General features: G+C 31.2%; 1 long non-coding RNA gene across 1 annotated transcript; it reads left to right on the top strand.

Moving 5' to 3' along the window:
• Positions 1–11,377: 11,377 nt before the first annotated feature.
• On the top strand, positions 11,378–12,657 carry LOC123907148. Its single transcript, XR_006809167.1, has 2 exons — positions 11,378–11,688; positions 12,435–12,657. It is a non-coding gene; the product is annotated as an uncharacterized LOC123907148 (long non-coding RNA).
• Positions 12,658–13,213: the final 556 nt, after the last annotated feature.

The raw sequence follows: 13,213 nt of genomic DNA, 5'->3' as shown, positions 1-13,213 counted from the left end.
ACGAATTTTGGAGCAAGTGATATCGTGCGTGTAGCTGCAATTTTAGGCTATAGTATTGTGCTTGGAAGGAAAGCGTCTAAGGTAAGGGCTCATTCCCCATATATTCATACTACGTAAGGATTGTGTTGTGAAGTGGTAATAGGGCCTTTTATCTTTTAAAAGAAATAATTAAAAATAAACTAATAGAAAGAAATTAGTTTTGTTTGAAGTTTGTTGTTGTTTGAGAAGTGAATTGATGATGATTTGGTAACTTATAAAAGTAAATAAATAATTAAAAAGAGAAAACAAATAAAAGTATAGAGAGGATTAAGTTATCTGTTCTACTCGCTAGTTATATTGGTTTTGTGCAGAAAAGGACTATACTAAAAATATTTGATTTTGAATTAACATACGTGAATCAAATTAAATTGAGTTGATGCTTACAAGGTGAGTGATTATGCCGTTGTTACCGTTGATTGCTATGGTGGTTGTTGTGTTGTCGTTTGTCGTGTTGCCGTTGGTGTTATAAGTCGTTGTTTATAAGTTGTTGTCCTTAAACCGTTGATTATTGATGCTTGTTTTGTGACTAAGCCGTTGATTATTGATGTTGTTATAATGATGATGAAGTTGTTAAATGATGTTGCCTATTGACGTTGCTTATTATAACATGACATGCATTCATTCATGTGTTCAATGACGTTGCCTATTGAAGTTGTATAAATGATGTTGCTCAATGATGTTTCTATTGGTGTTGTTCAATGAAGTTGAAAATAATATGACGTTTATCCTCCATGATGTAAAACTGGAAATGACGTTGCTATTGGTACCACATGCATTTAGCGAGTATAGGTGCATTGCATGCATTTTATTTATTGAAGTTGTGTTGTACTTGAATTGATGAAGTTGTGCTTTACCTATTGGGTGTGTTTTCTTATCGTGTGTTGATGTTACTCCTTTATGTTCCAATAGTGTGTTTCTTTATATGATTGATGACGAGTTATCCGCTTACTTTTTGGAAATAAATAATTATATATATATTTTTTGAAAATCTTTTGATTGGTGAAGTGTTTTGTTATTATTTTATGACATTTTTCTTATGGTGAGTATGATTCAATTTGGATAAGGAAATTGACCCTTACATGATTATTGTTGTAGGTACTAAAGATGATGTGTGATGTTGATATGTTACTTGAAGTGTGTGCGGGGAAAAAAATGGGTTTTTATAAATTGAAAACTTTATGTAACGAATAGTCCGTTGAGAAATCTATTTTATTTTAATTATTTTGTAAATTAAATATTTTTTTTTCCTAAAAAATTTTCTAAGTTAAAATTCGGGATGTTACAGACTCCCCTAGGTAAACTTCCGAAGAAACTGCTAGCAAAGAAATGAAAAGTACTTTGATATGCATCCATGAAAAGACTTGTGTTGGTTTGTGGGGTCAGTCGGTTATCCTGAAAGCTGTTTGAGATGTTACCAATGGTATTAGAGCAGACCTCTCCCAGTACAATGTTGTTCGGGGACGAACCAAGCAGAAGCTGGTGGGCATGTAACGCCCATGTCTGACGAAGGCGGGGAGTGGTTGTCAGTGCATGAGGCATGACAATTAGCGGCTCCTGGTAGCTTCTAGGAAAAAAACGAATCACATCGGAATGAGAGGGATCCTGAGGCTGTGCAAGTTTCAAATTGCATGATGGAAGGAAGGCTTATAAGGATTGATGGGTACTACCTATACTAACAAGATGCATCTTCTTTTCGGTAGCTCATTCGATAAGAACTCCACAGTTAAGCGTGCATGACTTGGATTAGTCTTTGGATGGGTGACCTTCTAGGAAGTTTCCCGGAAAGTGTGTGAGTGAGGACAAAGCACACTGAAAAGACTTGTGTTGGTTTGTCCTCTTCTCGTTTTCAACCTTGTTAGTTGCTAGTTTATAAGCGTAAGGCAATTTGCGATTGAGAAAGGTTTTGGAATTTGGGTGTTCTATTTTTTTTTTCACTTGCAATTTTCCTCTCTTTTTTTTAAAAAAATTATAAGATGACAAAAACAAGTTGATGTGGCAACTGAGTCACTCTAGTGACTTGCCACATCAGCGTTGACTTGGTCAAAATTGACATTCGCAAAAGGGAGTAAACATAGGGGGTCAAAACTGCTATTTTGAAACATAGGGGTCCAAAATCGCAACTTTCTGAAACTTAGGGGGCCAAAAGTGCAATTTAGCCTTGATTTTATTTGTATAATCGTTGGTAATTAGTATGATTTTATCAAGTAATATATGGAAGATAATTACACGGGAAGGGAAGTCGAAAATATAAACTCAATCGTTTAAATTAGTCTTGCACATATGGCAGAAGAAAGCTCGTATAGAAGAGGATTCGGATCCCAAGTGAAACATCAATCCTAAACAGGAAGATTTATTAAACCGTCAAATATTTAAATCAAAATAAGTGCATTTTTCTTTGCCATCAATTGTAATACCCCACATTCCCATTGATTTTATTTGTATAATCGTTTGTTATTAGTACGATTTTATCAAGTAATATATGGAAAATAATTACACTTGAATGGTTATTAAAATCGTTGGTTATTTTATTTTAAAAAGAGTGTTACTCAAGCTTAACTCAACTAATTACTAACTATATAAAAAAACATGTTACGGCAGAATTTAAAATTAATACACCATAAATATCCTCAATTCTTAAATAACAAAGTCTCGATTGAAAATCTACAACTAGAATGAAAATTTAGAGTTCCCTCATGACCATCCTAACAGAGCGACTCCAAACACTAAAAGCAATAAAAGAATAAATGTCTTCCTAACCCAACTTTTATCGACGGACGCCTACCTGAAAATCTACAATTACAGATCATCGGTCACACTCTTTGCAACTCTTCTAATCACTACCGGCAATTTCATCCACACCGTCGAACTCATCTTAAGCCATCCTTCACCCTCCATCCTAGTTGCTACTCATGCATTGCCACTCACCATCCCCTTTTGTTCTTGCCATTGCTACGGCGCATTATAGAAGATACTGGAGATATCTTTGTTTTTGATGGGGGAAAAGGTACCTGCACAAATGTTAGCATTCTAACACTCAAGTCAGTATTTGAATGAGGTTTAAAAGAGTGTAAATAGAGGCGCATAATGTCATACTATATATATATATATATATATATATAGTATGATAATTTTTAGGGTTTACAATATAGTGGGGTCCCCTTGTGTAGAGGATTTTTCACAGATAACACTTGTATTGTCCTCTGATACGAGCACGTTAAGACGTGTGAAGCTCTTCCCCTTTATCCGATTTAGATGGGTCTTGGTGTGTGTTGGGCTTTAGCCGGTCAAGACCCTAGTACCACCTATCATAGATCATAGAGTTGGGCCTACACCTTGGTCTACACAAATCCGAATCAGTGTCCAAAGCCCATTATTCTTGATCACAATTATCTGGCATAAGCATTATCAAATGAATCAAAACAACATAACCAGTTTTTATTAAAATCAAAATCACTACAAGAAAAAAAAATTGACAGCGACAAATGTTGTTAAGAAAAATACAAAGTTGCTGTGAAATATATTTTTTCGCAGCAAAAAAATTATCGTTGCATGTCGTTCACAAAAGTGCCGTTGCGAAAAGTTTTGCAAGGACAATTAATGTCACTGCCATAACTACTATTTTTGCAACAACAATTATTGTTGTCTTATTATGACTATTGTCGCTGCAAAATGTAATTTTGTCAACAACTAAAGTCGCTGCAAAAATCTATTTTTGTCAACAACTAAAGTCGCTGCAATAAGTTATTTTTTTCAACAATATAAATTGTTGTTATAACTTTTATACCTCAACAGCAAAATTAGATATTTTTGTTATTTTTTATTAAATAATTAGCATCAATCGCTTAATTTTTAATTTTTTTGGATATTATTTATAAGTTATGTTTTTCGTTCATTTTTTTTTAATCAGCGAATTATATTTATAAAAAAATTAAAATACAAATACAAAGAATCAAAATACATCTATAAAAAAATAATTAAAATACAAATCACAAGTCTTTTAGACCGTAATAAAACCAAGTACTAAAAAAAACAAGTGGTCATGCGCATAATATCAAAATCGTAAATTAAAGACTATGCCAAACAAAGAAGCTAGAAAACACAAAAGAGCAGTACTACTTTGAATGTCTATCAATTAATCTTATAAGAACACCACGAAAATTATTAAGACACCGGTGACTTGATCTCTTGCCCCATTCTCTTTTTCTTCATTATTCATCATCTTCTTTCATAGTCTTGATACTTTCCTTTAATTGCATTAGTATTCTTCAAGAATGCTTTATAATATTATATGTCTTCTCGTGGTAGTTTTTTTTTTATTATTGACATTCTACTCAACTTTTAATTAGGTTATGTGTGGAACAAAGTGAGAGAAGTGATTTTGAAAGAGAAAATTATATAAGTTGATGAATAACGGTGACATGATAGAGAAGTAGAGCATTGGATGAATAGTAATCCACGATAGAGAAAGTTTGCAATACGTGATACGAAGTGAGTGAATTTATAACTATTATTAAATAGATTTTATTAATTAACATATATTCCAAAATACATGAAATATAAACTAATGGATTCTCTTTACTCAATGTAGATATGTATGGAGTGGTACTTTTTTTTTTAGGGTATGGAGTGGTACCGTTGAGTTTTAAAAAAAATAAAACAAACTTCTAGCCCATTAGTCTGCAATCACTACAAGATAAAGGGCCATAGCCCATTAGTTTGCGACGGTCCTGGCCGTCGATAAGTTCAGGAATCACATCAGCTTCTTTGTATATGTACATGATATCCGCCCCTGTTAATCTTATCTTATCTAAGATAATAAGTGTTCCCCACTGTATAGAACAATTCATCACAACTGTCAAAAAAAAAAAAAAGAACAATTCATCACACCTTTCTAACTAATGGCATATAATATATATTTTATAATGGATCCACTAATTAACAAATGACATTTGCATCAAAGATAAATCATGGCAATGATAAATAATAACCGACTTCCTAGTATCTTGTTTTACTCTGTTTTTTTTTTTTTTTTTTATAAAAGGAAAAGTTTACATTGGCCATTGTTGTATAGTAATAATTAATTTGTTCGAATTTTTAATTTTATACTATTCTTCTAATCTTTAGAAGAAGGAATTTCTTATGAGTTTGATCGCGAGGTAAGTTAATTAAATCTGATAAAGAATTGTTCCCGTAGATATCAAATTTGGTTTCTACCAACGGTTCGTCGACAATATTATACGTAACTCATAAATTAATTATTGAATTATTTTAATAGTAAAAGTTAGTTATTGTTGATCGATGTTGTTTGGCACATACTATCTTTTCGTCACCCGCAACTATTTTTTCTGATTCCGTCCCTGTGCATTTAGTGACTTTTTTTGGACTTTGTGACGGCCAAAGGCAATCGCTAAATGGTTGTTTTCTTGTAGTAAATATGTGTTAATTTAGATCTTCATCCAATGATATAAATATCAGACCTGGTCAGGACAATAAATTGGTTCGACTAAAAATTGAACGCACAATTGGTTTGATTAAGGTATCAAATCAAGAATATCATGGGCTGATGTCGAAATCAAAAATCTAATTTAAAATGGATTAAATAAATTCAAATCGAAAACCTAGTTTGCTTATGAAGCTCCTAGTAGAAGAAAAGAGTAGTCATTGTGAAAAGCACAACATAAATTTAAGAATACTCAGAAAAATAAAAGAAAAAAAAAAAAGTGTAACAAGGAGAAGAATCCATCGAAAAAAAGAAAGAAACAAAACGGTGAGCAAAAGCAACATAAATAAAGTTGAAGAATGGATTTATTTGCCATTCAAAAAAAAAAGTTGAAGAAGGAATGGGGAATAACAAAGAGACCATGTTTTCTCTCCCGACCTCCCATGTTTCTTTTATACCCTCTGAATTTCCAATTTTGCCTTTGCAAAAAACTTCGGTTTGTAGAAACCGAAGTTTATTTTTGCCTTGAAAACAAATTTTGGTTTATAAAAACCGAAATTTACTCTGAATTTGCACTAGAAAAAATTCGGTTTTTGCGAACCGAAGTTTTTTGCAAGGGAAATTCGATTATTGGGGGGTATAAAAGAATCACGGGAGGTCGGGAGAGAAAACATCCAAAGAGACAATCATGTATGGATTTAGGGTTAGAAAAAATATGGTTTTGGGCCTAACAAATTCCATTCTACTAAAATAAGTAGAACTTTTCTCTCCTGACCCCCCTCATTTCTTTTCTACCCCCCAAAAATCTCATTTTGCCCCTTGCGGTATGAAAAAATTTTGCCAACAAACTTCGATTTATATAAACTGAAGTTTTTAAACATGGAAAAAAAATTCGGTTTATATAAACCGAAATAACATATACCCCCCAAAAAGAAGGAAAATTTATGTGAAAATTCGATTAGAGCTACCTGTGGTAAATTTAGCATATCTCTCTGAATATAGGTCGTATGCTAATGATTTTTAATCCAGTGTAAAGAAGACAAACTTTACTATAAGATTGACACCGTAATTATTAAATTTCATTAAGTATAATATGAGAAAATTTACCTACAAGTTTGAGAAAAGTGTTTCTATAAAATGTTGTAGAGCTACCTGTGGTAAATTTAGGATATTTCTCTAAATATAGGTCGTATGCTAATTATATTTAATCCAGTGTAAAGAAGACAAAATTTAATACAATATTAACACCGGAATTGTTAAATTTCATTAAGTATAGTATGAGAAAAGCTACCTACAAGTTTGAGAAAAGTTTCTGCAAAATGTTGTAGAGATACCTGTGGTAAATTTATCATAACTCTCTGAATATAAGTCGTATGCTAATGATTTTTAATCAAGTGTAAATAAGACAAAATATAATACAAGATTGACACCGGAATTGTTAAATTTCATTAAGTATACTATGAGAAAATCTACCTACAAGTTTAAGAAAAGTTTATGCTCTGTTTCTGTACCAGTACCCATTATTTGGTCAAACTGAACCAATTGGATAGTTAACCCTCAAAACAAAAATTATATTTGTATTCTTTACACCCTAAGCATTCCAACGAGTGGTCGTTTACTCAAATCGGACATCGTTTAATATTTCAAATAAATTGTGGAAGTTGAGGGTCTTATGCAGAATTTATGCAGGAAAGCTGAAAAAAAAATTTGGAACACAATATTTCGGTTTATATAAACTGAAATTTTTTAGCATGACAAAAAAGTTCGATTCGTATAAACCGAAATACCCCAAAGACAAAAACGAAAATTCAAGAGATAGAAAAGAAATGAGGGAGGTCGGGAGAGAAACCATCAAATAAGTAGGGTTAGTACAAGTGTAAAACTCAATTTCACATACACAAAACTCGTCATTTTCTTAGAGAACGATTTTAGCATATTGTGCCTTGTTAGTTCTACGTTAAAAACTTTTATTAATTTGTTGAAGAAGCATTTGACCATTTTGTGACTTGTTCGTTTTACAATAAAAAACTTTATTTTTTTTAAAAAAAAAAAAAAGAATTGTGGATAATAATTGTTGGAAAAAAGCTATCCCTTTTTATTGTTGAAATGTAACAAATTTAGTCATCAACAATTAAACAATAACTATAACACCCCACATTACATAGTCTAGAATATAACCGGGTCGTAGATAATTGATACTGGACACATTAAAGTTACAACACATAAAAAGTTCAAATACACACGCAAGTACATGAATACAAGAGTTCCAAAACAAAAGATAGAATCTTAAGCCGATCCATAAACTAAAGTCACGGAAATGCAAGCATATATATAAAACATAAACACACCCTTTGATGCAATATTTTTTTTTTTTTTTATAAGCCCCTTTGATGCAATATCGATTGCAAGGCTGCTTATCTTGTGAGGGAGAAAGCCGTGTTTGTTGGGAACATAATTTGATGCTGTCCAAACAGGTAATGTTTTCACACAGTTTTGGATCAAAATGTACGATCAAAAACATGTGGATGAGATTTTTTAAATATATAAAACTGTGTGTTAAATCAAAACCGTCTTATCTGAAATAGATGGTTGTGATATGTTACTGCTTGAAACTACATTAAAATCATACGGTAGGAAATTCGGGTCCTGTTTGTTGTGGTCATTTTGATGATGGTATAAATGGTAAATAATTTAGACAATACTCCTCTAGTGTTGAATATAAGCAAGAAAACAAAAATGTACATCCTTTAAGAAAGTGGAGTAAATGATTAGATAAAGTATGTCATTTTCAATTATACCCTTAATTTTTGTTTTAAATTAAATTACTTTATTATTGATAAAAGTGAAACTAAGGGTAAAATTGGAATATTGATAATAAACATAATAATTATAGTTGCCTTTGCTTATATTTTAGACCTTCAATTTTATTTATTTTTGCTTATATATGAGACCGGAAAGAATATTAAGCAAGTTATCACGAGTCATATCTGCCTATATGTATAGAGACAATATTACATGACCAATCCATTTTGTTGACGTGGCAGCATGACTCGTGAGTTGTTGTGAATTATGACTCACTCTCACCCACTGAATTATGCAAGACCGGTTTCTTGGGACCATTTAATGGTATGCTGTGAAGCCTCGATATTCTAAAAATTGCAAAGTATTGTGTCTGATACGTACTTGATATTGATACTCGTCCGATACTTTCCGATACACGTATCGGAGAAGTATCGTATCGGAGAAGTATCGACAATTAATATTATTTTTTAAAATAAGATATAATCAATATACTTGTTGGATATTTCTCTGATACGTACTTGATACTAATACTCGTCCTATTGCCTGAGCCAGGTGAGCTCGAACCAGATGAATAGCCACGTCCACGACCTTGTGGCTTTCGACTGTCACTAGCATTCACAAGCACTTTCGAGTCATCGTAGTGATTGGAATTATAGTGCCTTTCTTGTTGGATAATCATCGAAAAAATACGACTAATGGCAGGTAAAGGATTCATCAACAAGATTTGAGCCCGCACTGAATCGAAGTTATCATTTAAACCAGTCAAAAAATGAATAGATCGAGTAACTTCATGTTGATGCTTAGCATTGCGTATACCAGTGTTACAGATACAACGCATTGGACATGAGTATATAGGAGTAGGAATGTATGATTGGAGTTCTTCCCATAGAGACTTTAAAGCAGTGAAAAATTCTGAAACAGAGCGTGAATCTTGCTTCATGCTATAGATTTCACATTGTAATTCAGAAATTCGAATGTAATCACCTTGCGAAAAACGTTCCTTAAGCTCGTTCCAAACATCAATAGCATTATCAAGGAAAACGATACTTTGCGCAATTGATTCATCAACAAAATTCATGATCCTTGAATGAATCAACATATTGCATCTATTCCATGCTTTGAAATTAGGATCAAATTCACTAGGAACTTCAATTGTTCCATCAACAAAATTAAGCTTATTCTTACCTCCAAGAGCACGTTTCATGTATCGCGCCCAAGCTTGATAATTGGAGTGAGTGAGAACAGGTTTCACCACGACGGAAGTAGGACCATCGGAAGGATGAACGTAGTAAACATCGTCGGGATTGTTCGATGGATCTTGGACGAGAACGGTGGTTGAACCACCGGTAGTGTTGTTATGACCACCACGAGCCATAAGAAGCAAAGCGATGCGCAGCAGAGCTCAGAAGAGCTCTGATACCATCATGAAGTTGTTTAAGATAACCGAAAACGCAGAGAAAGATTGAAGAAGAAAAAACATATTGAAAGCTTCGAAAGCAATTTTCATCGATTGATTAAGCAAAGTAGTTACAAGCACCTTTATATACGTGAAGGTAGTTCTAACAAACTGCTAACAAACTTCTAACAAACTAGAAGCTAGACTACTCTATATAAGGTGTACACTAAGTAAAGATACACAAGCACTAGGAAGGATAACTAATAATGTATCAAGTAACTTGTAAAGTGTAATAAATCTTATCACAAATTCACAAACAATATAAAAAGTTTTGTGGCGGAATTTATGCCCTCACAATTAGTGTCAAATGTAAAATTCTCTGACAAATGTTTGTGAGGCTCTCGTTTCTATTAAGTTTTCTCTAAATCAATCTTTTAGAGTTGTCGGTGGAAAGAAAGACTTCTGCAAAAGTGTTCTTTCAATCTGGTTTAGATAGACTCTCAAAGTAACGCTTTTGAACAAATAGAATATTAAAACACTATATTTTCAAATCCCAGAACCTTATGTAGAAGAAAAATCTAACAAAGCACGACACTATATTTTTCCCTATTGAGATTTCAAAGGATTTTAAAAGACTTTTTTGTGGAAAAAGAATCTTGTGATATTCAATCAAGACTTTTATAAAATATAAATAAATCTTGTGGTATTCAATTAAGACAATTAAGATTTTTTTTTCAGGGCAACGAAATCAGTAGGTATTCAATTGAGATTTCTTATGACTTTTAAAAAGTCTCTCGGTATTCAAAAGTCTACCGATTTTGATGGATTTTTTTGTGAAATGGATTTTGAAAGACTTTTTTGTTGAGAATATAAATACTTTTGTCATCCTACAATCCCACTCAAACCCTCAAGACTTTTCTTTTCTTCTATAGACTTTTTTCTGCCCACAAAATTGGAGTTCACCTTCTTTCTTTTACAACCTCCTATACTTTTCAACCGTCTTGTTGAATGGCTATTATATATGATTCCAGTTTAAAATCCGTCATCGTCTACATCCATACGCAAGAATAAACAACCAAACTATATATGGTTCATCTCAATCTATGCTTGTGGAAAATTTCTGTAACATAATTTGCAACTTTTTGCAACCAAAAGAATAATTTTATACGAATTTCTCATAAAAAAGAAAAGTCTTCGTTGTTTTTTTCATCGTATATTGATTCGTTGATTTTGGTATATTGCAATTTCTAATAATTCGATACAACCTTCTTTTTGCAATTTCATCATCGCTGTTTTTTTTTTATCATTCATAGTTTTTTTTTCCTTTTTTGTTTTGTTTGATTCATTGATTTTTTTAAGGAATAATTCATTTTCATTGATTCTTAATTATTGATTGATTCATTATTTAGAAGAAATTTGTATCGAATTTATTGAGTCATTAAAATCTTAAAAGTCTATATAGTACCTCGAAATCTCAAGAGTCTGTGTTATAAAATCTCACGAATTCTTGTGTTAAGAATTTTGATTGTAAAAGTCTTTCAAAAAAGTCTCACAAAATCAATACAATCTCACAAAGTCTTTTAAAATCCTCAAGATTTTTTTTGTCAAAATAGTCTTTTGAAATCTCAATCCAATACACCCATGTAAAAACCTTACATTAGGATGTATACTAAAAAAGGTCATATTTTTGTCATGATTTTTAGATTTTCCCTTCTCTATTATGAAGGGATAAAAATAGATATAAAAAAATATAATGTAAGGTCAAGTAATTAATTGAATGAGCTAAAGAGACAAACATATTTTATGCATACATCTAAGAAACATTAATTTAATAATAATTATGATTTTAAGAATAGTTTCAAATTAACAAGCATGAAGTTTTTTCACACTATAAAGCTACCAAATGATTCTTATTTCTAGATTCATAAAAGTAAAAATATGGTTAAAGTTTATATGTTTATTTATGCTATGGTTATCTTTTTTTCCATATTAATTTCTATAGCAAATAGCTGTAAGTAATTTTTACTATCGTTTTTAAATTCGCTTTGAAAATTTAGTTTGATATACCGGTATTTTTATACAAAATTTAATATCATATGATATTTTTATATTAATTTATAGGGTTAAATAAATTTTTTGTCCCTATAAATATGTCAAATTTTGTTTTTAGTTCCAATAAAAAATTTCAACAAGTTTTAGTTCTCAAATATCTTCTGTACCATTTTTCATCTCTACTTTTAAGTCAACTCATCTATATAAAGTTTTGGGTTTACAATGGAGTAAGTAATAATCGAACTTAGGACCTCATGCATATTACCTAACCTAGTGGATTGTCAACTCATCTATATTACTTGAAATTTTTATTATTTTCGGCATTCATGTTTAGTACATTGTATAAACCTCTTTGACAAAACTTTAATTTCCCAATCAATATTTTATAAGTTTTAATGAGTTTTTATATTTATATTTATAATAATATTGACTTAAAAATAAGAATTAAAAGTTATGAAATAAAATATTTAGGAGACAAAATCAACTTGCTGAAATTGTTTATATAGACTAAAAATAAATTTTAAGAATATTTATACGGTTTAAAAACTTGTTTAACTGTAATCTTTATTAATATAAATTGAAATTTTAAATGATTGTTGTCTAACTTTCATATATGTATAAGGATTTCTAATATTTTTTACCTTTAAATTTTCTTATTCAAATTGTTTCACCCTCATTTTGATAAAGTTCCTTAATTCTTAATAGTGTTCTTCATGTGCCGAACTAACGATGATTGTCGATATCTTCCGTGTATTGATGAAATTAGTGGTGAAATTAGTGGTGAAATTCCAGCCTGTGGGTTTCCATTTCATGTGACCGGATCTGAGGGATTTGGAATTTGTGGATGTTATGAGAAGGTCCCAAGTACATTGCACAAAATTAGTGGCTTGTGAATGTATACTTATGTATAAAGCAGTAAAATTTAATTTCCGCAGTTACGCACGGATGATACCTGTAATTTACCAAATTATTATGTTGTTGCTCTTATGATTTGTCACACTTATATTTATTTTAGTAAATTATATACTCCCGTGTTTTCAAAGAAGTTTGAATAACATTTTTCTCCTCTCTTGTATTAAAATATATACTTTGGTCCATTTTAGTAAAATTAAATATTTTTGTGATAAAAATTAACTTTAAATCTCTATTTTATGTTAAAATAATTTCAAGCCATCATTTAAGAAATTAATATTCTTTTTTTTGCTTAAATTCAGTTTTACCCCTCCTGTTTTGATTAAATCGGAATTTTGCCCCACCTAAAATTCTGCTTTCGAGTCACAACTTAAAAGCTTCTCACACAAGTCAATTTGGATCAATAATTCACCAAATGTATACCTAAATTACCATAATCAGGTTATCTTTCCACAGAATCAAACCCCACTAAATTTGGAGTTATAAAGAGACATTAATTACCGTTTTAGTGAAGGTATGCCCCCAAAATTCTACACAAAATCTGCTTTCGAGTCACAACTTCAAAACATCGC

This window comes from Trifolium pratense, linkage group LG2 (genome assembly GCF_020283565.1).
Source record: "Trifolium pratense cultivar HEN17-A07 linkage group LG2, ARS_RC_1.1, whole genome shotgun sequence".
Taxonomy (NCBI): Eukaryota; Viridiplantae; Streptophyta; class Magnoliopsida; order Fabales; family Fabaceae; genus Trifolium; species Trifolium pratense.
This window is presented reverse-complemented; position numbering and strand designations above follow the sequence as displayed.